The sequence below is a fragment of the Heloderma suspectum genome, chromosome 4 (assembly GCF_057233095.1).
Source record: "Heloderma suspectum isolate Gila_16-S chromosome 4, 16-S_ref, whole genome shotgun sequence".
NCBI lineage: Eukaryota > Metazoa > Chordata > Lepidosauria > Squamata > Helodermatidae > Heloderma > Heloderma suspectum.
This window is the reverse complement of record NC_139461.1, coordinates 14,376,573-14,397,874: the sequence shown is the minus strand read 5'-3', so window position 1 is coordinate 14,397,874 and position 21,302 is coordinate 14,376,573. Positions and strand designations below refer to the sequence as shown.

The following is a 21,302-nucleotide window of genomic DNA, read 5'->3' as shown; positions in this document are numbered from 1 at the left end:
CCTGGCTCTGCCGGGTTCCACTGGGGGGGTGAGGCACTCTGTCCCTCCCCCCGGAATCCTGGCTGGCCGGCTCCGCTCTGCGGGGATTCTGCGGAGCTGCTGGCCGGCTCCGCCAACAGCCGGACATCCGGCTGCTGGCTAGCAGGGACGCAAATGGTGGTGGCCGTAGCCACCGCCGTTTGCGTCCCTGAATTCAGCCGTGATAGGCTACATAAAGACTTACGTAGCCTATCACGTCTGGGTTAAAAAACAAACAAAAACAAAACTCGTACGCAAATGGCGGCAGCTACGGCCGCCACCATTTGCGTTCCTTATTTTTGGCTGTCTTAGTCTACGTAAATATTTACGTAGACTAAGACAAAGACAAGAAGGGGGAACGCAAATAGCATAGTGGATGCTATTTGCGTTCCCCTTTATTTTCACCGTCTTAGTCTACATAAATATTTACGTAGACTAAGACGGCGAAAATAAGGGGGAACGCAAATAGCGTCCGCTACACTATTTGCGTTCCCCCTTATTTTCGCTGTCTTAGTCTACGTAAATATTTATGTAGACTAAGACGGCCAAAAATAAGGAACTCAAATGGTGGTGGCCGTAGCTGCCGCCATTTACGTATGCTTTTTTTTTGTTAACCAAGACGTGATAGGCTACATAAGTCTTTACGTAGCCTATCACGAATGGGGAAAACAAAAAACAAAACAGACTGCAAATGGCGGCGGCAGCCGGTCGGAAGAACAGCCGCTGCCGCCGCCGCCCAGAACATCCACCCCAGGTAAGTCTCATATCGGGGGGGATCCGCGGGGGGGGGGCAGGGGGCAGGCCGTTCCACCACGGAGTTTGGGGGGCCAAATGCACTGGCATTCGGCCTCACCGAGATCTGTGGCGGAATTCTCTGACATCCCTAGTTCCCCATCCAAGTAGTACTAACCAGGGCTGATCCTTAGCTTCTGACATCAGATGAGATTGGGAGCATCCAGCCCTAGGCTGAGCTAGTTAGTCTTCCTGATTCCAAGCTACCAAATGGCTGTATTGAATTCCAACTGCAATTTCTGCTGCTTGGGTTGCTCATTGTTCTTGAAGATCATGTGTGAGTTTTTAAAAAGTAAATATTCCAGGTCATGATGCCAACTAAAAATCATTTGCTTCTCCCCACCCACCCTGCTCCTTTTAGAAGAGCTAAGTCTGTGAATCCAATCTAAAACTGCTTAAGATGATACCAGGAAAACATCAGTGCAAATTGTACTTAACATGGAGGGTTTACCACCTCTCAACAGACTTTAAGTCTATTAAGATCCTTTAAAATATAGTATCATCAGTATTTTAAAATAACTTATATCAATTAAAATACATAGGAAATTTTCATTTAAATTTATTTGCGACATAATAATTATTTTATGGGCTAACCCAAGCAGGAAAAACATGCATTTCAAATCAGAAACCATCTGAACTTGTCCTTTTTCCAACCCTAAACATGAGCATGAGCGCATTTGGTGGGGAGGGATATTGCACATTCTAGACCTTGTGGTTGTGTTTGGAAACTGTGTACTTTTTAATGCATACTTTAAAATCATATTAAAAAATAAAATACACATCTTCATGCTTTAGTCAATGTGGAAAAAGTGCACGTGTTTGAAAACCGGATGCAGAGATGCATGCTTTCCCCATTCAAATGTGAATGAGAAGAAAAACAAGTCATAAACAAAAACGAGTTGGGCAAACTGAGCTTTGACATGGAATTTGAACATCACTCGTTCTCCTGTCATTTATTGGAGGGTTCGGCGCATATATAGGGATGTGTTGCAGAACCCAGAGTCAGAGAGACCACGGAGTGAAGGAAAAAGAGATTCTTTATTTAACGCGCGGGCTTAAGGCTGGAATCATTTCCAAAGAGCCAGAAGCCCCGAAATACATCAGCACATTGTTTTTATAGACATTGTGACACATATGAAACGGCTCCTCCTCCCCCTCCCATGTGGGGTTGCAGTCCTCAACATTTCTTCTCCTAGCACCATTGTTTATAATACAAGAACTGGGTTATAGGGTAGCCATGATAAGGAGACAACAGAAGAGAACAGCAGAGAACAAGATATACAATTGTATGACCTTTGACAAGACAAGGAATTCCTGTGTCTCGTCAGCTTACAACAATATATTCAAGGGAGAAAGAGCTCAGCAAGAATATGAAGCATGAGACTGCATGAGGCTACTTAGTCTGACCCCCGATATGGCTGCTACAGATGTACGAAAGTTCTGCCACTGATCTCGGGGAGGCCGAATGCCAGCACATTCAGCCCCCCAAAATCAGCGGAACAGCCCGCCCCCCCCCTCGGGACGAGACTTACCTTGGGCGGATCTTCCTGGCGGTGGCGGCTCCAGCGGCGGCTCCAGCGGCGGCTGCGGCGGCGGTTCAGCTGCGGCGGCTGGTCTTCTGACTGGCTGCCACTGTCGCCATTTCCAGGTTAAAACAAAAACAAAAAAAGTGATAGGCTACGTAAAGATTTACATAGCCTATCACGACTAGATTTTAAAAAAACACCATGATAGGCTATGTAAATCTTTACGTAGCCTATCACGGCTGACTTAAAAAAACAAACAAACAAAAAACGCGCATACGCAAATGGCGGCAGACGTCTTAGTCTATGTAAACATTTATGTAGACTAAGACAGCGAAAATAAGGGGAACACAAATAGCGAAGATGCTACACTATTTGCGTTCCCCTTATTTTCGCCGTCTTAGTCTACGTAAATGTTTACATAGACTAAGACGTGCCAAAATAAAGAACACAAATGGCGGCGGCCATGGCCACCGCCATTTGCGTACGCGTGTGTGTGTTTTAAATCAGCCGTGATAGGCTACGTAAACATTTACGTAGCCTATCACAGCTGACTGCAGAGATGCAAACGGCGGCGGCCACGGCCGCCGCCATTTGCATCCCTGCTAGCCAGAGGCCGGATGTCCGGCTGCTGGTGGAGCTGGCAGGCGGCTCCGCAGAATTGCTGCGGAGCACAGCCGGCCGGCCACGATTCCGGGGGGGAGGAACGGAGCGCCTCCCCCCCCGGCCAGGATTCCGGGGGGAGGGACAGAATGCCTCCCCCCCCACCATCAACATAATCCGCGGAAAGGTAAGTTACTTTCGTACTTCCCTACATCTCACTCAGTAGGCCAGGCCTTTGGGCATCTACTATATGGGTGTGTTTCTTCCGCCTGCACAAATCGAGCAATTGTCTCTGCTTCATTGCCTTCGGGAAGTAAACTACTAGCACAGCAGGTTATGGTTCAACACTAAATTCATCGCACAACCCCCGCCCGCGACCCCCGAACTGTGTCTGCCACAATAGGACCCATATTAAGTGCTGTTACCTACTGGCTGGAAGGAAGGAAACTCTCATAGAGTAAAGTCCCATATTCAGGAGGAAGGAGGAACCTGTGTGTTTTGCCAAAAAATTAGAAACAACTTTTGAGTAACAATTTGATTTTCTATTTTCGGAAGTAAGATACCAGCCATTATGTGCTTGTTTCTCCCAACAGCCCTAGATGCACCCTGAAACCTACCTAGCAGAGTCCATTTATATCTGTGCCCCTTCCTGTATTTCATCGTAAAACTTTGACCATGCAGATTAGGGATGGTGGAGAATTCCGCCACAGACTCCAGTGAGGCCGGATTCTTTACAATCCCCCCCACCACCCCATGAAGTCCCCATGGACTGGATGCTACCTGCCTCCAGAGGTCCGGATCCGGCCGCTGCTGGCCGATGCTCCAGTGTGCGGCCATGAATGATGACTTGCATAGGGGATGCCATTTGCATCACTGCTTTACCCGTGATAGGTTACATAAATATTTATGTAGCCTATCACGGCTACAGCAGCGACGCTAATGGCGTCCCCTACGCAGGACACCATTTGCGTCTGCAGCAGCCCGGCTGTGGATCGGCATGGCCAGCAGCTCTACGGACACGCTGTGGAGTGGAGCTGGCTGGGGAGGATTCCAGGGGGAGGAACAGATTGCCTCCCCCCCCCCGTGGATCCCAGCGGAGCAAGGTAAGTGGGGTTTTGTACACCCCTAATGCAGACTTAATTATTTCAACATGAAGCCACCCTTCTTTATTCTCTTCTCTTCTCTCTTCTCTCTCTCTCTCTCTCTCTCTCTCTCTCTCTCTCTCTCTCTCAATCTCCCCCCCCCCCGCTTTTTGCAACATCTTACTTGATGAAGACATCTGGGGATTTTGAAAGATTGCCCACAATTACAAAAAAAATTCTACTGCAGATATGGAAATGGGATAGGACAGGCCTATACATACATGTTAAAGTGACATAGATTGGAAATAGACTGATCTGTCCAACTCTAAATGAACTTTCAAATTGCTTCTTTCTATTAACCAAGCAAGACCAGGCTGAAATAGGGATGTACGAAAGTCACTTACCTTTTTGCAGCTTGGCTTCGTGGTGGGGGGGAGGCGCTTCGCTTCTCCCCCCGAAGTTCAGGCGAGGGGGGGAGGCGTCCCACCTCGCCCGGCCAAAATTCAGGCCGGGGGGGGAGGCGCCCTGTCTCGCCCGGCCGAAATTCAGGCCGGGGAGAAGCACCCCGTCTCCCCGGCCGCAAAACAAACAAAAAAAGACCCTGTGATAGGCTACGTGACGATTTACGTAGCCTATCCCGGCTAGATTTCCAAAGTCAGCTGTGATAGGCTATGTAAATCATCATGTAGCCTATCACGGGTGACTTTGAAAAAAAAAAGCGCGTACGCAAATGGCGGCCCCCATGGGGGCCGCCATTTGCGTATGCGCTTTTTTTTTTCCCGAAGTCACCCGTGATAGGCTACGTAATGATTAACATAGCCTATCACGGCTGACTTTGAAGATCTAGCCGTGATAGGCTACGTTAATCGTTACGTAGCCTATCACGGGTTTGTTTGTTTTTTTACTTCAGCTGTAATGGCGGCGGCGGCAGCCGGTTGAAAGACCGGCTGCCGCCCCCGCCCCCGCCGAAAGCCCGCCGAACCGCCGCTGGGAGGGACATTCGGCTACAGTAAGTCCCATCCCGGGGGGGGGGTGGCAGGGGGTGGTGGAGAATTTCACCGCTGATTTTGGGGGGCCAAATGCATTGGCGCTCGGCCCCCTGAAGATTTGGGGAGAAATTCTCCGCCATCCCTAGGCTGAAAACATCTGTTGCATCCTTATTCAATTCAATGGCAGGGAAGTGAATCCTCCTCTGTCTACAGAAGAAGAAGCACCTAAACTAGGGATGGCGGGGAATTCTGCCACAGATCTCGGCCCCCTGAAACCCATGGTGGAATGAAGCCCCCGCCCCCCCACCCCGCGAACGGCGCCCGAAATGGAGCACTCACCTGCTGCCATTCGTGCTGCTCTGCGATTGGCGGCCGCACCTGCGGCCACCATTCGCTTCACCATTTTAGCCGTCATAGGCTACGTAAATACTTACATAGCCTTTCACGGCTAACACAAGGACGCCATTTGCATCCCTGCGGAGGTGGTGATAGGCTACATAAATATTTACATAGCCTATCACGGCAAAAAAAAAAAAAGGGGTAATGCAAATGGCAGCAGCTACGGTGGCCGCCATTTGCGTTCCTTTTTTTTTGTTTTGGCCGTGATAGTCTACGTAAATATTTATGTAGCCTATCACGGCTAAAAAAGGGAACGCAAGTGGCGGCCGCCGTAGCCGCCACTATTTGCGTTCCCTTTTATTTTTTTTGGCCGTTATAGGCTATGTAAATATTTACATAGCCTATCACCGCCTCCGCAGGGATGCAAATGGCGTCCCTGCATTAGCCGTGATAGGCTACGTAAGTATTTGGGATGCAAAAAAAGGGACGCAAATGGTGGTGGCTACGGCGGCCGCCATTTGTGTCACTGCGCAGCCCAGTAGCAGCCAGATGTCACTGCGGGCTGCCCTGGCCGGTGGCTTGTCAGAGTCACCGCAGAGTGGAGCCGGCCATTGAGGATTTCGGGGGGAGGGACGGAGCGCCTCCCCCCCACCGCGGATGTACGAAACGAAACAGGTAAGTCGTTTTGTACATCCCTAAGTCCAAAACAGAAATTCTTAAATTTCAGCCTTCCATATCTGTCTCCCTAACAAACAATGGCTCTGCTGCAGAAAATTGCGGCTATGTTCAAAAAGATCAGAACAGTAGTGATTCAGCAATACTTTCAATGATCACCTTCACTCTTCATATCTGCCTTCTTGTATTTGGGGGGGATGGAATTGTCACCTGGCTTCTTTGCTTCCGCATGAAAAGGAATTGGTGTTGAGGACCCCTAGGATGATGGTGCTGGGGGATCTCAATTTCCATGCCAAGCCCCTGTATTCAGGGCGGCTCAGGACTTCATGGCCGCCATGACAACCATCGGGCTGTCCCAACATGTCATCAGCCCGATGGTGAGCTGAAACTGGAGGAGTTAACGTCTGTCCCTTTGTCATAGTCAGATCACTTCCTGCTGAGGTTTAGACTCTTGGCAGCCTTTCCCCTCTGCAAGGGTGGGGGACCTATTAAAATGGTCCGCCCCCGGAGGCTAATGGATTCTGATGGATTCCAGAGGGCTCTGGGGGAATTTGGAATGAAGAGATGACTCAGGCGGTTGACACAATCGTGCTCAAGTGCCCTCTCCCACTGAGCAGAGCCCAGCCAGCTCTTTGGTATAAACCCAAGCTGAGGGCAATGGAGCAGGAGGGGAGACAGCTAGAACACAGGTGGAAGAAAACTCATGCTGAGTCTGACCAAACACAAGTTAGAGCTCATTATCGAGCCTACTCTGTGGCAGTGACAGTGGCGAAGAGACAGTTCTTTTCCACCAGCATTGCATCTTCTCAGTGTCATCCAGCAGAGCTTTTCTGAGTGGTTTGCGGCCTGTTACATTCTGAGCCAGGGAGAGAGACTGTGGAACCCTCGGCTGCATGCTGTGATGAGTTTGCACGACACTTTGAAGATAAAGTCGCTCAGATTCATCATGAATTGGACACTACAATTAATGCAGTTCCATTGGTAGAGGCATTCAGAGCACCGTCTGGTCCAGTTTGATTGGATGAGTTTCAGTTACTGAGGCCTGAGGATGCAGACAAGGTGCTTGGCCAAATCCAACTGACCACTTGTGTGCTTGACCCTTGCCCTTCATGGCTTATTACATCAAAGAAGGAGGGGATGTCCAGCTGGGTCCAGGTGGTTGTAAATTCCTCCTTGAGAGGGGGAATGGTGCCAGCCTCTTTAAGAGGCAGTAATTAGACCACTCCTGAAAAGGCCTAACCTGGACCTGGAGGACGCTAACAATTATAGGCCAGTGGCCAACTTCCCCTTCCTGGGCAAGGTGCTTAAGCAGGTGGTTGCAGGACAGCTCCAGGCAGTCTTGAATGAAACGGATTATCTAGATTCATTTCAATTGGGCTTCAGGCCTGGTTTTGGAACAGAAACAGCCTTGGTCGCCCTGTGGGATGACCTTTGCTGGGACTCTGGGAGAGGGACAGGGGGAGTGTGACCCTACTGATTATCCTGGACCTCTCAGCAGCTTTCGATACCATCCATCATGCTATCCTTCTGGACAGATTGTCAGGGTTGGGAGTCGGAGGTACTGCATCTCCTACTTGGATGGCTGATTCCAGAAGGTGGTGCTGGGGGATTATTGCTCTGTGCCATGGCAATTATGCCATGGGGTTCCACAGGGCTCTATTTTATCCCCCATGCTGTTTAACATCTAAATGAAACCACTGGGGGAGGTTATCTGGAGGTGTGGGATGAGGTGCCATCAGTATGAGGATGAGACCCATCTCTACCTCTCTTTCTCATCAAACCCAGGTGATGTGAAAAACAGAGCCGGTTCTGAATCAGTGTCTGGGCATAGTAATGGACTGGATAAGGGCCAATAAATTGAAACTCAATCCAGACAAGACAGAGGTACCATCAGTGGGTGGTTCGCCTGCCCGGCTAGGTGATATTCTACCTGTTCTGGAGGGGGTTACACTTCCCCTAAAGGATCACATTCATAGTTTGGGGGTGCTCTTGGACCCAGAACTGTCACTTGAGGCAGAGGTGAACTCAGTGGCACAGAGCACTTTTTATCAGCTTAGGCTGGTATACCAACCATGCCCTTATCTGGACAGAGATAGCCTAGGTACAGTTATCCATGCTCTGATAACTTCTCGTCTGGATTACTGCAATGTGTTATACGTGGGGCTGCCTTTGAAAACAGTCCGGAATCTTCAGCTGGTCCAAAATAGGGCAGCAAGATTGTTAACAGGGACTGGCCTGCGAGCTCATATTACACCAGTACTTTTCCAGCTGCACTGGCTGCCAGTCCATTTCCGGGCCCAATTCAAAGTGCTGGTATTAACATTTAAAGCCCTTAATGGCTTGGGGCCAGGTTACCTGAAGGATCGCCTCCTCCCATATGTGCCTGCCCGGACCTTAAGATCATCCTCAGCAGCCCTTCTCCGTGAGCCCCTGCCAAAGGAAGTGAAGCGGGTGGCTACCAGGAGGAGGGCTTTTTCTGCTGTGGCACCCTGACTGTGAAATGAGCTCCCTAGTGAGGTTCGCCTGCCACCTACCAGGTGAAGACATTTTTTTTTTATTTTCCCAGGCATTTTAGCATTTTAGCTTTCTAGATTTTTAGCTTTGCTGTTTTAAAACTATATTTTAAATCTCTGCATTGATGCTAGGTTTTATTCTGGTTGTATAGTTATATTGTGGTTTTAATGTTTTTATATTTAAATGTTTTACTGTGTGCTCTTTGGTTTTAATTTTTTTGAACCACCCAGGGAGCTTTGGCTATTGGGCAGTATAGAAATAAATAAATAAATAAATAAATAAATAAAATATACGCCTATGACCACCTACTTCTTGAACCTCGCCATAGCTGACTTCCATGTGGCCACAGGTGTAATTGTGATCGATACTTATTGGCTTGTAGCCAAATTGGATTATATCCAGTATGAAGATCCCCTTAAGTCTCTGTTTCACACTCTCTCCCTATTCACATACAGCTGTAGTCAACTTCTCCTGACAGTCATCAGCATCGACAGGTGTGTGTCACTCTTCTTCCCACTTTGGTATCAATGCCACCAGCCACCAGCCTACCACATTTGTCCACCGTTATATGTGCCATAATTTGGATCTCCATCTTCCTTCTTTCTCCTCTTCATGTCATTCTCTTCCTAACCATTATTGTAACCTATGATTCTACCCGTTTCTTCTGAATGCTCTGTTTTTCACATGGATCATGTGTATCTCCACTGTAACCCTGTTCATTAAAGTCTGCTTAATATCACCACAGCGTAAGTGGGAAAAGCTTTTATCATCCGTCTTGCTTACACTACTCGTCTTCTTCCTGCTGTGTGCTTTTCCAGTGAATGCCATTCAATATCTCTCCCTACATATTTCCCATTTTGATAATCCCTATTTCTATGAATATGCCTACATGTGTGCTGCTCTAAACAGCAGTTAACCCAGTCATCTATTTCCTGGTGGGAAGACAGAAGTCGATCTAGGGAGACAATGAAGATTATACTGGAGAAAGTTTTTAAGGAGGAGGAAGACAATGCAGAGGAACCAGAATTCCCTGTTCATGCCCAACTATGATGCTCCCATAACAGCATAAAGCTTATAGCTTTGTCATTATAGTTCTAATGATGCAGGTTCCTTTATACTTTCTATCCAAGCATTCTAGAAAAGCCTGGGTTAACTTAAAAGCCCACAGGATTAATTTAAAAGCCCACAATGGCTTGTAGCCCCCTTCCAACTAGGGATGTACGAAAGTCACTTACCTGGTCTCGCAGCTTGCTTTGCGGTGGGGGGAGGCGCTTCGCTTCTCCCCGCGAAGTTCAGGCCAGGGGGGGAGGCTTCCCGCCTCGCCCGGCCGAAATTCAGGCCGGGGGGAGGCTTCCCACCTCGCCCGGCTGAAATTCAGGCCGGGGAGAAGCGCCCTGTCTCCCCAGCTGCGAACTTCAAAAGAAAAAAAAAAGAAAAAAAAAAAGCCCAGTGAGAGGCTACGTAACGATTTATGTAGCCTATCACGGCTAGATCTGCAAAGTCAGCCGTGATAGGCTACGTTAATCGTCACGTAGCCTATCACGGGTGACTTTGAAAAAAAAAAAAAAAGCACGTACGCAAATGGCGGCCCCCATAGGGAGCTGCCATTTGCATTCCTTATTTGGTCCCTGTAGTCTATGTAAAGATTTACATAGACTACGGAGAAAATAAGGGCAACCCCGCCCCTGATGAAGACCTGCCGAACCGCCGCCGGGACCTGCCTCCGGGAGCGACATTCGTGAAAGGTAAGTCCCATCCCGGGGGGGGGGGACGGAGAATTTCTCCCCGAACCTTCGGAGCACCGAATGCGTTGGCACTCGGCCCCCCAAAGTTTCGGGGAGAAATTCTCCCCCATCCCTACTTCCAACCCTACTATTCTATGAGGATTACCACAGATTCTACATCTAGGAAGTAGAAATCATCCTTCATTGCCCTTATACATGATGATGACGATGATGGCGGTGGCACTGAGAGGGGAAGGACAAAGTTACTGCAACATGGAAATTAATTGCTTTCAGACAGAATCCATATGTTGAAGTTGAAAGTTATGCCTCTCAAGAAGTCCTATCAAAGTCCTGAGTTAAAGACTCTAAAAGTTATGGAGGCACAATCCATTTAGCAAGGTGAGATTAAAAAATTGACCCATTTCAAAAAGAATACAGGTAACAAAAATATTACTGGCTATATACATTTGAATTATGAACCCATAGAGAAATAAAGAACTAAGTCCTACACTCCCATACATGTTTTGATTGGGTGACTGTGTCCTATGGCTTCAACTAGAATTCTGCCTTTCCCTTGTAGACTCTACTCACCGGCCCACTGGCATTCAAGCTCAGTATGGTTGGCAGGCAGTAGAGAAAGAACTTCCTCAATGTTTTTTGGAATTCCTTCCTGAGAGATGGCCCCATCAGCCTTGGCTTTAAAAATATCTTCGTTGTCTTTATTTATTGTATATGCTGCTCCTCATCTTGGCCTTATTTGACTTTTCTGAGCTGAGCTGTATTTTAAATGGTATTATACCATTGGCAGCATATCTTACAACTGGTTGTTTTATCAACAATGGTAATTTGTGGTTTAAAAACATTGTTATATTTGCAAGTGTTTTTGTATGGTCTTGAAAGGTGGATTAGCAATACTTGCTATCAATCGATCAATAAAAAAATGCCCATAACTCATCAGCTGCTGCACTGGCTCTTCATTGATCCACTGGATTCTGTCCTGGCTGCAGTTATGATCACTAGATTCCATGAGGTTCTGATATACCCAGCTGAACAGTTGATCCAGTGCTATGCACTACTTGAGTGATCAAGCAGATTCAACAGATCCAACAAAAGCACAACAGTTGAAAAGCATTTTTTTCATGAAATCTCCATTCTTGTTGGTCCTCAGTCTTCCAAATATGTCTTCTCTGCCCCCTATTATACAGTCACTTCTTATTCCTCAACCATGTAAATTCGTTGTATTTCATGTTATTAGTATTGTGCGCTGCCTAGAGAGGCCAGGTAGCCGGCCAGATGGGTGGCAAATAAACAAACAAACAAACAAACACACCACAGCCCCACCCATGATGGTTTTTGCGGTGGCGTGTCAGTGGCATCACTGTCTGTACCAGAAATCTCCATGTACACAAAGGCCTCGACTTGGCAAAAAGACATCTCTAGCTCTGAAAATGAAAGACCTTACATCTTAGTTCTAAAGGCCTCTGGCATGGTGAAGGAGTGTAGTTGATTTTACTAATCCTTTACTTCACACTGGAGGCAAGATCTAACTTGGCTGAGGGAGCCCAAAGCACTAAATACTTTAGCATGGGCTTGGGTTGTATTGGTGGTGACTGTGCTTGGTCCCCACTTCACATACCAAAAAACCTGCCAAAGTAGAACCAACAAATCAGCTTAGTGCAATGCTAGGCCTAAATGTATAGTCCAGACATTTTCATATGTTTGAGGAGTGTGAAGAAGACTGAAAGGTATATGTCTTGAAAGGTAGAATAAATTTCAGTCTTCTTTGGAAGAAGTAAAGGAGAGGGAATCCTCCAGAAAAGTTTCTTAAGAGTTTTTCACTTACTTGATAAAGATCTGTGTTGAAACATGTTGGGGATTCAATTGCTGCAGCTGTTCCTTTTTAATTGTGGATGCCAGAGAAGACCGAACACAACCCAGCTGATGATGTGAGGCAGCAATCTGAGATGTATACACATATTGGCAGCTAAATGTGAGGAAGCTAGTTGTTATCCATGATTAAAAAACAACAGCAACCTGCCAGTTTAAGGCCAGAGTTAAGGTTATCTCTGATGCCGGAAGATGAGCCCTTCAGGTCAGAAGGTGTCCAATATACAACTGGGGAAGAGCAGAGGGAATTTCCAAGTAGCGCCAGAAAGAGTGAAGCAGCTGGGCCAAAGCCGAAAGGACACTCAGCTGTGGATGTATCTGGTGGTGAAAAGAAAATCCGATGCTGTAAAGACCAATATTGTTTAGGAACCTGGAATGTAAGGTCAATGAATCAAGGTAAGCTGGAGGTGGTCAAACATGAGATGGCAAGATTGAACATCAACATCTTAGGAATCAGCGAACTAAAATGGATAGGTATGGGCGAATTTAATTCAGGTGACCATTATATCTACTACTGTGGGCAAGAATCCCTTAGAAGAAATGGAGTAGGGATGTACGAAAGTCACTTACCTTTTCGAAGGATGACATTCGTGGTGGGGGGAGGCGCTCTGTCCCTCCCCCTGAAATTCTGGCCGGGGGGGGAGGCGCTCCGTCCCTCCCCCCCGAAATTCTGGCCGGCCGGCTCCGCTCTGCAGGGATTCTGCGGAGCCGCCAGCTGGCTCCGCCAGCGGCCGGACATCCAGCCACTGGCTGGACATCCAGCCACTGGCTAGCAGGGACGCAAATGGCGGCAGCCATAGCCGCCACCGTTTGCGTCCCTGCAGTCAGCCGTGATAGACTACGCAAATGTTTACGTAGCCTATCACGGCTGATTTAAAAGAAAAAAACAACAACGCGCGTATGCAAATGGCGGCGCCCATGGGCGCCGCCATTTGTGTTCCTTATTTTGGCATGTCTTAGTCTATGTAAACATTTACATAGACTAAGACGGCGAAAATAAGGGGAACGTAAATGTTTACGTAGACTAAGACGGCGAAAATAAGGGGAACGCAAATAGCGTAGCGTCTATGCTATTTGCATTCCCCTTATTTTCGCCATCTTGATCTACGTAAATGTTTACGTAGACTAAGATATGCCAAAATAAGGAACGCAAATGGCGGTGCCCATGGCACCGCCATTTGCGTACGCGCGTTTTTTTTTCTTTTAAATCAGCCGTGATAGGCTACATAAACATTCACGTAGCCTATCACAGTGTTTTTTAGAAAATCTAGCCGTGATAGGCTACGTAAATCTTTACGTAGCCTATCACATTTTTTTTTTTTTTTAACAAGACTGGAAATGACAGCAGCGGCAGCCGGTCAGAAGACTGGCCGCCGCAGCCGCTGCCACCGAACCGCCGCCGAACCGTCACCGGAGCTGCCAGGAAGATCCGCCCAAGGTAAGTCCTGTCCCGGGGAGGGGGAGGGGGGGTGGCAGACTGTTCCGCCACCGATTTCGGGGGGCCGAATGCGCTGGCATTCGGCCTCCCCGAGATTCATGGCGAAATTCTCTGACATCCCTAAAATGGAGTAGCACTCATAGTCAACAAAAGGGTGGGAAAAGCAGTACTGGGGTACAATCTGAAAAACAGTGAACTTGAGCACACTCCGGGAGAGAGCAGAGGACAGCAAGGCCTGGCGTGCTATGGTCCATGGGGTTACAAAGAGTCGGACATGACTTAACGACTGAACAACAACAACAACAAGGTTATCTCATGTTGACTTAAGCACACCAGGAAACTGGAAGCCAGAGCTCATGCTTTAACTGATGTGCCCTGTGGTTACAGATGATGTTGTACAGTGTCAGAAATTGTGCTTGCCTGCAACTTAAACTGCACACATCCACACTTTTCCTTGGTCTTTCAGGCCCTAATCCAGATGGGGAGGATAGAGTGCCTGGGGCCAGGAATGATGCCCAATGTTGTCCTAGTCCCAATTTATTACCATAGTATTTTTCATCCAAGAGATGTGCAGATGAGATGCTGAAATATTCCCTGTGACTGCCTCTCCCTTCTCCCACTGGCACACCCCCAACGACCTTGGGGAGGAAGCCACCACGGGGGCTTCCACGCTGGCTGGGAGTGGAGATCCATGCTCAGCTTTTCCTCTCCAGGGGTGGAGATCTGTCTCCATCTTTGGAGAGAAACATCCACATGATCCTGTGGCTCCTGAGATATATTCCACAGGACTACAGGATTGCTTTCTGAGTGTATGAAAACAATTCCAAGGAGTGGGAAGATAGTGCTGCTCCTTTGGGTTGAAAATAATGACATTTCTGGGCTCTTGATTGGGGGTGTACAGATTCCCCACGGTCTGTTCCGGTGGGGAATCCGTGGCGGGGGGGGAGGTGATCTGTTCCTCCCCCCTCCCAGAATCCTCCAGAGCAGCTCCACTCTGCTTGGATTCCAGAGGGGGGGGGAACTGGCTTGGGGGCCGCTTACCTTCCCTCCTGCCAGCCGGAGCCGTTTGCCTCCTCCCTGTCCCTGCCGATTGCCATGTCTTTAAAAAAAAAAAAAATGCTGATCAGGAGGATGTGCCCATAGACTTAGACGCAAATGGAGCCATGAATCTTCTGTATAAGCCTATGGACACTTAGACTTATATGCAAGATTCATTGCTCTATTTGTGTTTAAGTCTATGGGCACATCCTCTCAATCGCCCTTTTTTTTTAAAAAAAGACATGGCAATTAGCAGGGACAGGGAGGTGACGAACGGCTCTGGCTGGCAAGAAGCAGCTGAGTGCCGTTCCGCCTCCAGTCCTCCTGGAGCGGAGGCAAGTGGTCCCGATCCACTGCAGCTTCCTGAGGCCAAATTCCAAAGAATCTGGCCTCATTTGAATCCACAGCAGATTTCTCTGACATCCCTACTCTTGATTATAAACTTTGCTAGCTTATATAGATCCAACAGTCTCCCCATGCTTGGGGTTTCTACAGTGGGAATTTAATTAAAAAAATGTCCTCTTTCAGCTTTTACATGACATGTTTCTTGGTTGCTCCTACTTTCTTCTGCAGCAAATTGATAAGAGCACAGTCTCACTAAGCTGAAGTTCTTTGGCACAATTCCACAGCAAGGAAAGTGCAGCTGATGCTTGTTTTGAGGGAAAGAGCCTGGCTTTGCTACCTTGAAGACACCCTTCAAAATCTGTATGAGTGTGTGTGTTAAAGAGGAACATTGGGACAGACAGAGAAACTTGTTCTAGGATTACATTGTCTATGAACAAGTTCCCAACAAAGGGCATATTCCTCTTTCTTCTTTATCCCTTTTATGGATTTGCCTAAGATGGTGGCCATTCTGCAAGTCTGTACCAGTAAGCAGTTGCAGTACAAGTTTAATGAAAGATAGTAAGGTTTCCAGGGTTTCCTCCATGTTCCCTAATCTACTGGCTACACCTTGTTCTGTGGTTCCTTGGCTTCCTGTTATGGACAAGTTCACAGCATGTATTTATTGTTTAAAAATATTTTTATGCCACTCCTCGGCCAAAGAGGTTCCTGTAACAACCTACGTATAATCATTAAAACAAGACAGCCCCTGCCCACAGGATTACAATATAAAAAAGACACAAACAGGAAAAAGGAATGGGGAAGGAAGTAGGGAAAATTAAGACTTCCAGCAGGACTGATAGAATGGTCCTACTTCCCACTCCCTCAGCTCAGGCTGCTGGAATGGCTGCTGGTGGTGACAGGTGAGGGAGGAGAAGCCTTCATGGAAATGGTCTTCAGCAGGACTGGTGGAATAGTGTGACCATACTTTTTGTGTTGAGGGGTGTCCTCCTGAGCCATAACTCTAAATATGTGATCCACTTGGGCCCCAAAGGGTTTCCTTTCCCTGCAGCTCTGGCAGGAAAATCACAGGAATCCCCTTTTTGTATTATTGGCACTGAGCAGGAGCTCAGTGACGATCCGTTCCCATTTGGTCTACAGGGAGCGGAACATCAAACCCACTCTGATCCATATCTTCCATGTTCAGACTTAACCAGTTATAGCACTGATTAACCATAAACTTAACCACTTACAGTACTGGATATCTATTTCAATAAAGCTAAACGTATAAGTAACTACCACTCCCATCTAGTTAGGACTTCCCGCTAACTTCTCTTTGCTGGGGGAATTTTCTTTCTCAGAACGTATTATTGCAATCTGCTGGCTCCTTTCCTCTTTCCTTCTTGGGTTTCTATTTTCTTCTGATTTCCTCATTTTCAAAAGGGAAATGGATTTGCCATTTCCCCTTTGCTTTCTTCGCCCTTTTTAACTCCCTCCCCTTCCCATCAATCCTGTCAGTATTTTCCTGCTGCCCTAATACTCCTCCTGATTGCCTAAGGCTGCTCAGTGGTATTTCTGGGGTTTCCCAATTACTCAGCAAGCAGGCATTGGCTTCTTGTGTTTAGGGTTTGAGCCTCCCAATTGCCCTTGGCAATAGCACAGCTGATTCTTCTGTGCTGCTCCAAGCAGCCCATCTTTACTGAGGGCTCTTATATAAAGCCAAGTAGTAAGGGGTAAGGGGCTGTGATCCCTGATGACTACTTACATACTCCCCAGCCAAAGAGGGAATACCTAGAAGATTTTATTTATTTATTTATTTATTCCATTTCTATACCGCTCAATAGCCGAAGCTCGCTGGGCGGTTCACAAAAATGAAAACCAAACAACACACAATAAAACAATTTAAAATATATAGAACATTAAAACCACATTATAATAATACAACCACCATAAAACCTAGCAGCAGTGCAGGAGTTTAAAATACAGATTTAAAACAGCAAAGCTAAAAATTTAGAAAGCTAAAATGCTAAAGATGTTCTCTAAGGTCCCTGTTGAGAGAAAAAGTCTATATTAGTATGTTGATGGCTATGTCTGTGCTGTACTATGGAAGAATCAGGCTGGAAAGTGACATACCAGCATGTCAATCTGGAGCTGGAATCCTTCATCTGATGTAACCATCATAAAGGAGCATGATCTGTTCTCTGGATAAAAGGTGCCCCACCACAAATGGCGTCATAAATTGAGGATTTGCCCTTTAACAGTTGTAGCATATTTCTGTTCTCACTCCATCAACTTTTTTCTCCCCCCTTTTAAAATATCATTTTATTGAGCTTTAAATTACATGTTTACAATATTATAAATGAGTATATAGAAACTATTACAACTTTTGCAACTAGAAAACCACAGACATTATAAGGAATCAAATTTAAGAGAATCCGCTTTTCCCTGGGCTAAAACTGCCCCTGAATTAACAGCTGATGCATCTATTTGGAATAGTAATAGTTTTGAAAAATCTGGTGAACGTTAACACAGGCTGGTGACATAGACAAGATCAGAGGACTTGGAAAGTCTTTTCAGCTTGCAGTGACCAGTTGACCTTTCAAGGTAATTAGGACAGTCAAAGGTCTGTAGCTCAGAGGGTAAAGCACCTGCTTTGCATGCAGAAGGTCCCAAGTTCAATCCCTGGCATCTCCAGGTAAGGCAGAAAAAACTCCTGCTGGAAACCCTGGAGAGCCATTGCCAGTCAGTGTCTGCAATATTGGACTAGATGTACTGATGGTAGGGATGGTGGAGAATTCTGCCATGGACCCCAATGAGGCCAGATTCCAAAGAATCCGGCCTCTGGAGTTGATAGCAGAATGGAGCACTTACCTCCGCCTCCCTCCGGAATCCGGTCTGAGCTGGCTCCTCCGCGCAGTGATCCTGCAGAGCCAGCAGCCAGCTCCATGGGATCACTGCAGATTCCAACGGATTCCAGGGGTAGGGACAGATCGCCTCCCCCCACAGGCGGATTCCCACTCGGACCAGCAGGTAGGGAATCCTCCCATCCCTAACCAATGGTATGACTAAGTATAAGGCAGCTTCCTATGTTCCTATGAGTGACTTAGGAGGAGAAATGAGCAATGAACCTGCATTAACAACAGTCCAATCCTTTGTTGTTGTTTTTTGGGGGAGTCTTCCAAACACTAAGGAAGATGATCTTATCAGGAACTGGTTGTATGGTGCCATCACCAACTATGAATCATAAATATTGGACTTGTTTGCATGCTATAAAACATTTGTGTGGGAGGTGCTGATGTAAAGCCAAAAGCACTTGCAAGATGTATCTTAAATGATCTGGCCAAGTGCGACTGAAAATTAAAATATTACCAGCAATATATGCCACAGCATCATCATGCTAATATCTTATCCATTAGTCTCTATAAGGTTGTGGCCACCTCATGTAGTCCAAATGGCATATCTACAAATGAAACAATCCCATAGGGGTGGGAAAAGCAGTATGCTCTTTTGAAGAGGGGCTAAAGGGATTCACAAATAAACCTTAGTAAGAACTAAAGTAGTTCAGTAAGTGGCTGCCTCCAACCGTTCCAACCTGTCATACGCTCTGGGAATGGGATAAGTGTTAAACTTTAATACTGAATTGACCTTACAGAAGTCAATTCAGAAACAAATACTGCCATCTGGCTTAGGAACCAGGGTGGGATATCTTTTTCCAAGGCCCTTGCCTTCATAAGGCCCTTGCCATTGTGCAAACAATTTTCTCCCTACCTGTGGGAACAGTAGTGAAACTCTCTCACTGGTTGGAACTCTCTAGGCCTCAGCTGTTGATTATAATGCCTTTCCTGTTTTCATTGGGCTTGCTGTAAGTTGACTCCAGCATATGGTTCAATGTCCTGTAGGTGTTGTCTCATGTCTAAAACATACTGTAAAGTTGCTTGGGAGTCCTGAGAAAAGTGAAAAGTAGGAATGCCTGCTTTGGATTCTTCTCCCCTTCTCCGCCCAGGCTGTGTTTAGCATCTTTAATTCCCATTCCTCTTCCCTCCAGAATAAGCTGCCTAACTCTCACTTTATCACTTTATTGTAGGTGTTTTCTCTTTGATGGCCTATTATTTTGGTTTGCTGGCTCCATTTCTTGTTCTCCAACCTTCTTCACCAAGGCAGCAGAGATAGATTGTTCTGTTGGTTTGGATTTTCCAGCTCTTTGGCCTTCTCCAGTGCATCTGATCAAGCTAAGATTGTATTCAGTGCATATTTCTTTTCCACTCCTGGGGCTATCTGAGCTGAAAATAAAGGCCCACCACTTTCTGTTTTCATGGCCTGGCATGAGGCCTGGTGCCTGCTCCTCCTCTCTGCTAACAGCCTTTCAGGACCATAGATCACTCAACCAGAAGTCAACAAACTACTAGGCCTCAGGCCTTGCATTTCACCTGAGCACCCTTCTCCAGATTAGGGATGTACGAAAGTCCCTTACCTGAACCCGAAAGTTGATTCATGGTGGGGGGGAGGTGCTCCGTCCCTCCCCCTGAAATTCTGGCCGGGGGGAGGCACCCCGTCCTTCCCCCCCGAAATTCTGGCCGGGGGGGAGGCGCCCCGTCCCTCCCGCTGCGAATCTTGTTCTGCCGGGACACAAATGACAGCGGCCATAGCCGTTTGCATCCCTGCAGTCAGCTGTGATAGGCTATGTAAATGTTTACTTAGCCTATCACAGTTGAGTGAAAAAAGAAAAAAACCCACATGTATACAAATGGAGGCGCCCATGGGTGCCACCATTTGTGTACCCGTGGTTTTTTTTTTCTCACTCAGCTGTGATAGGCTACATAAACATTTACATAGCCTATCACGGTGTTTTTTAAAAATCTAGCCATGATAGGCTACGTAAATCTTTATGTAGCCTATCACGTTTTTTTTTTAACTTGGAAATGGTGGTGGCGGCAGCTGGTTGGAAGACTGGCCGCCGCAGCCACTGCTGCCGAACCTCCACCGGAGATGCCGCCGTCAGGGACATTCGCACAAGGTAAGTCCCGTCCCAGGGGGGGCGGGGGGGCGGACCGTTTCTCCACCAATTTTGGGGGGCCGAATGCACTGGCATTTGGCCTCCCCGAGATTCGTGGCGAAATTCTCTGATATCCCTACTCCAGATTGGCCCCTGATGCTAACCAAACAGCAAGTGCAGTGAAGGGAATGTGGGGCCAGGCTTAAATAGCACACATAGCCATGCCCCCAATGCCAGAATTCTGTGTGTCTTCACATATCAGGTCCTTGCATACTCACCTCCATTTGCAGGTGGCCGAAAAGCCTGATCCCTCTGTGGAGGTATGAGGCAGCTGAGGGGTGAGTATTGGGAATCCTGGCAGTCAATCCATTCAATTGTCTAGAGGCTTTTCAAGAAAAGGAAGCAGTAGAAAAGGGGGTGGACTGACCAGAGACTAGAGAGAATGGAGGATGCAGGGAAGGAGTTATTTCTTAATGAAGTTCTCAGTTAAACTACACCTGATATCTCATATTTGTAAGAAAACAAGATACAAAAGTGCTGTTTCATCTAGTCTTTCTTAGAGGGCTGGGCTTTCTTTTCATAGCTCTGCATTTTCAAAGCTCGTTTCAGCTCACTCCTTGTCAGGGTGGACACTGAGCCCATAGAATCCCAGGGTAGTTCTGATTCTGAGGAAGAGCAGTCGGTCCTGGGAGAGGAGCGCACTCCTCTTTCCCAGGTCCAACAGCTGATGGAGATTCCTCCCACCAGCATTCCTAGCTTAGATAGCAGTCCAGGGAGTGACAGAGTGAGGGAAGCAGATGTGGTGGACGCGCGACGCCGACGCAGAGAGCGGCGCCAAATGGAGGGCGCAGAAAGGAGGCGTAGTGCCCGGTTGGCGCACAAACAACTGCTGCGCCTAGAGGATCCAAGGGAAAAGGGGAGGGACTCTCCCTAGTCCTTAAGTTCAGGGGTTGGCCAGTAATTCCCTTTCAGACGGGGACCAACTGTTCCAACTTAGGGCATAGGTACTCTGCTGCTCAGATCTAGTTGCAAATGGTAGAGTTGTTAAGTTGTAAAAGAAGAATAAAGCTTTGAAAGGAATCCCTTTGTCTGTGTCTGGACTTGGCCACTGGATTAGACTGAGAGAGGCCTCCAAGGAGCCCTTGACACTCCTGTTCTCAGCTGCAAGTAGGGATGGCAGAGAATTCCACCATGGATTCCAGTGAGGCCGGATTCTTTAGATATTTACGTAGGCTAGACCAGCGAAAAATAAAGGAACGCAAATAGCGTCCACTATGCTATTTGCGTTCCCTATTTTTCGCGATTTATCTTACGTAAATATTTACGTACATAAAATATAGATTTTATATATTAATATAAATATATA

At 47.1% G+C, this 21,302-nt stretch overlaps 1 long non-coding RNA gene and 1 pseudogene across 2 annotated transcripts; one reads left to right on the top strand and one right to left on the bottom strand.

The window, feature by feature from the left end:
* Positions 1 to 664: 664 nt before the first annotated feature.
* Positions 665 to 14,680, bottom strand: LOC146346565 (uncharacterized). The gene is made up of 3 exons (XR_014789964.1): positions 14,626 to 14,680; positions 12,103 to 12,464; positions 665 to 2,508 (listed from the first exon to the last, which is right to left on the bottom strand). It is a non-coding gene; the product is annotated as an uncharacterized LOC146346565 (long non-coding RNA).
* On the top strand, positions 8,516 to 9,615 carry LOC146346566 (mas-related G-protein coupled receptor member A1-like; annotated as a pseudogene). Its single transcript, XR_014789963.1, has one exon. The product of XR_014789963.1 is annotated as a mas-related G-protein coupled receptor member A1-like (transcript).
* Positions 14,681 to 21,302: the final 6,622 nt, after the last annotated feature.